The sequence below is a fragment of the Ambystoma mexicanum genome, chromosome 3q (assembly GCF_040938575.1).
Source record: "Ambystoma mexicanum isolate Mex_15411 chromosome 3q, UKY_AmexF1_1, whole genome shotgun sequence".
NCBI lineage: Eukaryota > Metazoa > Chordata > Amphibia > Caudata > Ambystomatidae > Ambystoma > Ambystoma mexicanum.
In genome coordinates this window covers 910374920-910383696 of record NC_090926.1, presented here as the reverse complement: position 1 = coordinate 910383696, position 8777 = coordinate 910374920, and positions in this window count along the sequence as shown.

Here is an 8777-nt window from a genome sequence, read left to right as displayed (position 1 = left end):
TTTGAAGTCTGGATTCTTTCTTGAAGAGGCACCAAACCCATCTCACACCCACCTTAACAAATACCCTGTGTCATAGTGGACTATGAACCAGGCCTGTGTGTAACAAAGAAATATTTATTTATTTTTAAAATTCAAATGAAAAAGCAACGCAAAATAAATTTTAGGTCAGCAATCACCAGTGTGGTGACAATATAACGGAAAATGTTATAATACAATTAATTCAACTTTCTGACACTTGCAACACTCCCCCCACACCTGATAACTAAAGTCTGTGTGGGTGGGAAGCAGTGGAAAGGTGTCAGCAAGAAGAGGGAAACATCGTTTTTTAAATTCGACCCACCACCCCAGAAAGGGAGGCCAAAAACGAAAAAGGAAAACCCTCAAATTGAGCAAAATAGCATACGTGGATTGCACTTGTTACTTAGAGATCAGTTTACATTTGCGGTAGGATAGATAGGACTGAATTTCATGTGGCTGCACTAAAGAGACAAGGAAGCTTACAGGCTACGGATCAGAGCAGTAAAGCAACGTGAACGCAGGTGTGAAGATCGATTTTGGGAGGACAACAATGCAACAAATATCACATGTGGCAAATTTGCAATTTTTGATTTCACACAGGGTTTAGACTGGAAAACAGCTAAGAAAATGGTTTTAGCAGGCAAAATCGGAAATCGTTTTTTGGGATGGGAATAAATACATGGAACAGATAGGATACTAAGGGAAAGGGATGACTCTAATGGGATGATGATATGAGTTTTATTATGGGAAGTGTAAATCGGATTTTTAAAGGAAAGCAAAATACATTGGTTTTGTTAGCACAATGAGTAGTTCTACAGAAACTATATTTTAAGGCTATAATTAGTAAAAACACTCGACAAAATTGTTACTTTCGAAATGCAACAATAATGAATGTGAGTTTTCAATGGGGACTTAATTAATTTATTCCAAATGTTACTAGGGACTTACACAGATAACTGAAGGAAATAGAAAAGAAATATGCTAACAGATATAGACTAATCAGATTTTTCTAGGGAAAGGGTGAACAGAGGATACTGGCAATTTGGAAAATGACTAGGGTTTTTATGGAATTTGAATAGGGTTTGAACAGGATGCAAAGTAAGATAGCGGGACATGCAGTTTTGGGATACTGGGTGATGGGATAGTTACAAGGCAAGCTTGGGTTTGGTAATTTGGACAGCCAGCAGGATCTCTAGATGGCGGGGCCACGGATCTGGTCATGGGCAGCGGGGTCAAGAGCTCTCGTTACTGGGTCAGCTGGGCTCTCCTGTGGGGAACAGCTGGGCAAAGTCTGGTCTCTGTGGACAGCAGAATGGGCCAGCTGGGCAAAAGGTCTGGACACTGGATTCTCCTAAATGGGATCAGTTGCCTTTCCTTCTTTCTCCCTGGATTATTGCATATGCCGCGGTTGGATAGGTGGTTCTGCCTGGATCTGGAGTCTTGGAATCTTATAGGGTGAATTCTGAATGTTGAATATATCCCTGTGTCTCCCTATATACGCCTTATATAGGCAGAGTGACATCACAGAATTTTACAATCTGGGCAGAAATACTCTGGACCTACCCCTTGCATGGCATAGGCCAGGCTACGGATGTCTCCTCCTCCCTGCGGGCTGATTGGTCAGGAGAAGTGACCTCACCTTTAGTGTGTGTACTTTTATGACTCCCTTTGTACCACAAGCCTATTTTTCACAAAAATGAATTATGGAATAAAAATTCCATATTTACACTAGTCATCCTCATAAAAATCAGATAGGAAGATTCCATATTTCACAAGGAATTGCATCATCCGATCACCAACTCTGTGCGAGGTAGCATCGCTTTTGGGCACAATTTCATCATTTTTAGAAAAAATATAATATTTACAATTCTGCAAATGGTTACACATATGCTCACTAGTATTTGGCATATTTTCCACAAGTTTGATATCTGTGCCATTTACGCTTCCCCAGAATTGCATTTTCTCTGCCGTTCCAATTCCCCAGGTGATTGTAACAAGTGCATAGTCTCTTTGGGTTTGTCCATAACTGACATAAAATACTGGCATAATATAACATTACTGCTTATTCAGGGCATTGGGAGAAATGTCTTAATATGAAAAGGTCTTTAAATCAATTGGGCTGGAGTTGTCCCAAATGTGGGCAGCAACTTTCTCTGCCAAACTTGGCTGGCAACAAAGAGTTTTCTATGATATCTTTTTACGTTTTTGACAGTTCTCTCTTCAGTGGGGTGCTTGAGGAAATCACACCTTACTGTTATGCCCAGCCCAATTTGGTCTCCTTTGTTTATTCTGGCAGAGCAGCCAGTCAGTCTGACAAGGGCACGAACTTCCACACTTTCGCCCTTTCATATGCTCATGGTGGCTGGTCCATTTGTGGAGGGAATTCTTTTCCCATGGGGGGCAGAGCACCTTTGAAGTGCCTGCCTAGGCCAAACCTGTTCTACTGGTGTCAAACTTTTTTTTTCTTTCAACAGAAACCAAGTTTTTTGGGGAATACATATAATATACATTTCAGAGCCAACCCCATCGCCACATATATAATTCTGTTTTCAAAATGTCATTTTCCTGCAAAGGCAGATTTACATGTGTTCTTTTTCTCTCCTGTTAATTTCACATTTTTTCCCCACATACAGCTTCCTTGGCATTTACTTTCTGAAGTGCTTTTTATAGATCTGGTCAGTTTCTGAACACAGAGACATGCTTGAATATGGTTACTTGGTAATTGACACGGGCAAGAGAGAGCATCTTTTCTTTGAAGTACTTTGCGTGTGTTGATTTATTTATAAAAAGTAAACCCAAGCTGTGCAGACTGGAAGCAGCAATCATTTGCTTTTCATGGACTTTACTGAAGAAACAATGCCATTCTGGGAGGTATGGCCTTATTTGATGGTGTTCAAAATGAAATACTCGAACAGGGCTGTGTTTTTAATAGACTCAAACTGTGTGATGTTAAAAATGAAAATAGCACCAGTGCGATGCTGTTTTAAATGCAAGTCATTTTCCTGTGCAGCCTTGAATATTTAATTCACAGAACAGCAATGCACAGCCATTCTAATTTTGAGTTGTTTTCTCTGGATTCATGTGAATGACAACCAAATGCAGCTATTCTTGCGGTGTTCAACTCTCACCCCATATGTGCTCACAAGACCAAAGAACAGCCATTTTTGGGTAACTGCTGAAATGCAGTTTTTGTTTTAGAGGGCTTCTGCCTTAGGCCTTAAATGTACCCCACAGCAGGTGGTGTTGCAGGAAGAGACAAAAGAGCAAGAAGCAAAGGTCTTCCCTTAGCAGATGTCTCCAGTGTAGGAAGATGCTGAGGTACCTGCATATGGGCCTGCCTTTGCAAAGGGGGGAATACAGGCACAGCCATCCGTGGTCATGCATCTGGCAGAGCTGGGGGTATCCGGGCCTAGACAGTTCCCACTTGTAAAGGGCCTGACAACACTTTAGGCTGCTGGAGGGAGACAGAACGTGGCAGAAAGGCACTGCCATTGTAACTGTCAGTTAAACAGGCTACAGCTATGGGTTCCTCCTTTAGGATTACCACAATGAACAATATCCTTGAACAGTAGCTTGGCATGACTAGTCATGCACACTGGCTTTTGACCCCTTTCCAAATACACCTTCCAGCAGTGGAGATAGTAGTAGGAATGCAACTCTATGTCGCCAGTCTTGGGCACACTTGTAAAAGAAACCATTAGTGCACCAATGCTCCCGTCTTGCCCATGCATATCTGTCCACACTGCATACTGCACCCATGGCAGCTTAAACAACATCCTTGATGCTGTTGACAGCACCACCACCACTATAGCTTGCTGTTATTGGTAGCCTTGTGGGGGTTCACCTATGTGGCAGGCACAGAGGGACCAAATAATGCATCATGCTTGCACATACTGCATGTATTGATAGATGATGGTCAATCAGGAGGAGCTAAAGAACATGGTAGTGGTGGATGTTATGGGTGGACACATGCTCTGACACCACACTATAGTTCTCCAAGTGTGTGAGACAGGCACTTGTTGCAGAAGACATTTAGTTGCTGCATTGTCAGTAGAATGGGAGTTAAAAGGTTTGAGAAAGCAGTATCTGCAGAGTTTAAACTGGAGTAAAGAAGCTGAGACATGAGTTAATTATTTAATTATAGTGAAAAGAGCAAGTCCAGACTGGGATTAAATTAATAGGACAAAGGGTACTAAAAGAAAAGGTGGCAGTCCAATTCAACCTGTCTTAATTCTCGACTCTGTGTCAGACATCAGAAGAGGAAGGAGTGGAGGCCAACACCTGGCCCTATTATTGCCTTTGAGGAATGGAGACCAGATACCCGAAGAGCTTGGAGGAACAGCAGACTCTGTTTCCAACCCCTAAGGAGAAGGGCCACGCAGAAAGGAATCTCTGTGACAATCTATTAATAAACATTGTTAAAGCATTCCATGTAGGTCTCTATTTCTCATGTATCCCATTAACTGACAGAAGGAGATCCGCTACTTAGGTCCTTTTAGATTTAATTAGATTGCGCAATTATGCATTTCTACACAAATGCATGGTGAAAACCAAACATAAACCTTTCTGGGCCTTGTATAGAGAGGATATACCCAAACTCCCCAATGTAGATCTACCTCATTTTTTAAACTCTGATTTCTATTTATCTGCTTTAAATGATCTGATAAAACCATGTATCTTCTCAAATGCCCTGACTGTTAACTGCTCACCGTCTAATTCCTACATCATTTTGTTTCAAAAGACATGGAATTAGTTACAAAGCATACTGGAATTTTAAGAAACACTGTAAGGCTACCATGGTAAAACTTTGAAACTTCTGAAATTAGCTTTAGAGTTCACACACTCATTGTCAATCCTGTGCAAAGGATTATTATATGCAAGCTTGAACTAGGTGTGCAAATGCAAATTACAAGTTTTCAACATTTTCCAACGACTGGCTTGTCAGAAGCTGAAGAACATGCTGGAAATTGTATTTAATTGGAATTCAGTGCATCTCAGTACAACTTATTAATGCTGATGACAGGAATGAAGTGTGTTTAAACAGGACATTTCTTCATGTGAAAGTATTAGAAAGGGCCAAAAATAAAGTGTAGCATGCAGTGTCTTCCTGGCAGAGCAACATAACCAATGTGCATGCATTCTGCCATTTTGTATATGTTGTGAAAGTGACTTTTGGACTGCCTCCATTTTCAAAGAATGAACCATGTTACATTCGTAAAATATGCCAGAACTGAAGTATTTATTTCTCTGGGAATACAGCAAGCCCTGGAATAAAATCTTCCCGAAATGGATCTCTTCACATTGCCTTATAAATTGGATAGAATGTTTTGAGATGATGTCCTTACAGCAAAGTTGTATTCCCAATCTCAATGTGATGTGTTCCTTTATTCTGTCATGTTAGTAACTATATCGTGTTAGAAATTAGGAATAGGACTGTGAATGCTATTGAGTTCCATTTTGCTGTGCCATGTATATTGAATGGGCAGATCAGCACGGTAAAAATTTAGAAATTAAACCCACAGGGTCTGAAATGAAAGAACAGAATCAAAATTGTATTTACGTTACCAGCACTCACTTTCATGGCATGCTGCAGAGCTCACAGGTCTCCAGTCCGATTAGAAACTGATAGAAAATGATTGTATTTAACGGTCAGGCCATATGGCTTTAAGCCCTCCCCCACCCTGAAATTCCCCTCCATTGTATTCTAGCCATGTTTTTAAAGGAGATAAGCAATATAAATGTACTTCAGGTATTCACTAATGGACACCAGTCTTGGGCTTCATAGAAAATCTGTCACATGCTTCACTTTACAGAAACTCATAAAGAGATGCTTTAACTCCAGAGGCCAGGGAGGGATGTCACCGAACTCTAAGTGCACTGCAAACAGTCATCGCTTTGAATTGTCAAGTTTGAAAGGTTATGGAAATATACACACCAAGAGAATTTTGCCTAGGATATTGATAACATGAAGGAGCAATATGTAGGCAGTGCACTGTCACTGCCCTCCAATAGAGAGCAGCTGCAATTGTATGAAAGAAAAGCAAACGTAAATGAGAGAAATCTAACATTAAAATGTGTAATCACGATATCGGTTGGTACATTTCCATGCAAACTCTGATTAGTTCATAGATAAGAGTACCTCTATCAGAATCTTGAATAAAAATTATATGGCACTGTGTATTATGAATTGCCAGAAATTGCTACAAATGCATTCATTGCCAAAATTAAAAGAATGCAATCATTTAAAGTCTCTCACAACGCCATTCAAACACAAGTTGAAGGCAAGCTGGTGTCACAAATCTACAGAGCTATTGTCACTGAAACATCACCTAAACTCTTCCAAGCAAAGATCAGATGGGAAAGGTCCCTGCACAGTACAATATCCGAGGAGGACTGGACCTGCATCCTGAAGCAGACTCAAAAAATCGCTCTCAACTCACGCTTTAAACTAATCCATTTTAACTTTCTACATCAGACCTATTACACACCAGCGAAAGCAAACAAGCACCGCCCTGAAACAGCCGCTAAATGTGAAAGATGTGGAGAGCATTCAGCAGATTTCGTCCATTTGGCATGGGATTGCCCCGAAATAACACCGTTCTGGAACCGGGTCTTGGAGACAACGGCAGCAATAGTGGGAGAGGCGATACAACCAAGCCAGACAGCGGCCTTGTTGGGCATGACTAGGCTGCTCTCTGCCCCGACAAGGAAACTGACGGGTCTTCTGCTGACACTGGCCAGGAGGAGAGTGGCCATGTCCTGGGGCCGAGGCCCCCCCCCCATCGTTTATCGCCTGGCGCAAGGACATCCTTTACTGCCAGGATGTAGAATCAGACTTTGTCAAACAACTTCCCCTGCATGCCCGACCTCCAGACATCTGGGGTCCGCTGATATCATTTTTGCTAAAAGAATCAGAAGAGGACTCGACCAACCATACTGATGCCGCAGACACAGAAGAAAAGTCACAGTGAAGGCACAGAATTAACAGCACCAGTTCCATGCTAGATCGACTTGGAATCAGGACGGCACAAACTGTTGAACTATGGGCCGGACCGGGGGTGGGGGGAGGGAGGGGGGGAGGATGGGTGGTGGGATACGGTGCAGAGTTAAGTCCACCCTAATGTGGGTGTGTATCTGTTCTTTATAGAATAACAAAAAAACCAAAAATAAAGGTTTTAAAAAAAAATAAAGTCTCTGAATGTTTTCCCGACTTGCAGAATCTGAAAATATAAGTTCTATTTTTTTCCTACAGGGTGAAGGAACCCACTTCCCAACATGATATCCAAAAATCCAAATAATGGGAACACCCCGCTAGGGAATGAGACGAGGAGATGGATTACAAGTGGAGCAAAGTTTATATAAGATAAGTTGTGCAGGCCGAGAACTCTGCTGACAGGAGAGCTCTCTGCTAAACATTACACAGGCAGCACATTATAAGGGAAAATAATGTCACTAGTTATGCTATACTATAGGTACAGAGCTCTGCAATACAATTGGCAAGACATAATGATACATTATACAACCATAGGAGGTGACCACACTGGACTGGCTGTTGCTTGGGTGTCAATCCCGCAGCAGGTAGGTCAGCTGGGCTCATCTTCGTGGCGTGAAGGTCATGTTGGTAAAGCGCTACATCACTAGCTGTCTAATCTACAATAACAGGATCTGAGGGAATGAGACAAATGGCAAGCATAAAGGTTTCACACGAATGGGGGTGCTTCTCAGAGTTCACTAACAAGTTATATATATATATTCTACCCTCTGCACCCAGGTACCCATAAACACAGTTCCCCCGACCCAGGTGCCCATCTTGGGGGGTTTTATCTACCTGATTCCTCATAATATGAATAGACATGTGTTAGGTTTAGGGAGAATACATTGGTGTCTGGGATTAGGGCTATGGTGGGTGTCCTCATCTGGTCACTGTGAGGGGTCAGATGTGTATCTGGATCAAACAGCAGAAGGGCACAGGCTTAGTGGATGATGGCTTGGTGGGTGGAGTTGAAGGGGGCACAGGCAGGTTAGTGGAGATGGATGGGTTCTTAGGCGGGGGCCTGCTTTGGTCTCACACAGTGGAGTGAGCTCATCTTCCTTCTGGGTGATTCTAATTATTGCAACAATGAATGGCTGGACATCCATGAGAACATGACTTGTGCAGAGCTGGCAGGAGGCAGGGGTGGTCTGGGCTGTTTTGTGTGTGGTGTAGGGCAGGGGAGAGACATGTTTCTAGAGATTATTTTCGGGCTTAGTAAAAAATGGCGTCTGGTGCGTCACAAGAAGGAGTCTTTGAGTCTCAATAAGACTTGGTTACGTGTTTTCCTTTTGTTAGTAATTAAAGGGTGATTAATACAGACTATGCATAGGAGAGAGGGGGACGTCTCCCCCTTTTAGCATACTCAAGATCCGTACATGTGGGAATGGTAAGGGGGCGAAAAAGACAACATCTCCCCAACAATCCCCCCTTTCACTACTCCTAAAGTAACAAATACCCTCCTCCAGGTCGTCTATGTTCCTCTGGCCTCTTCACTGCTTCATCCCAGGCATGAGTACCTTTTATTGGCATCCAGGCTCGACACGTTTCTTAAACTCTCCACACGCTGTGCGTATTCTTCAGGAATGCATGTCATGTAATTACAATCCACATCCGCATCTAGATCTACCCACACCAATTATAGTTTTCTAGATCATGGGGTTGTTTGATAGTTGCATCATAGTAATTATCCACTACATCCCCTCTGTTATAAATTGCCACCATGCGG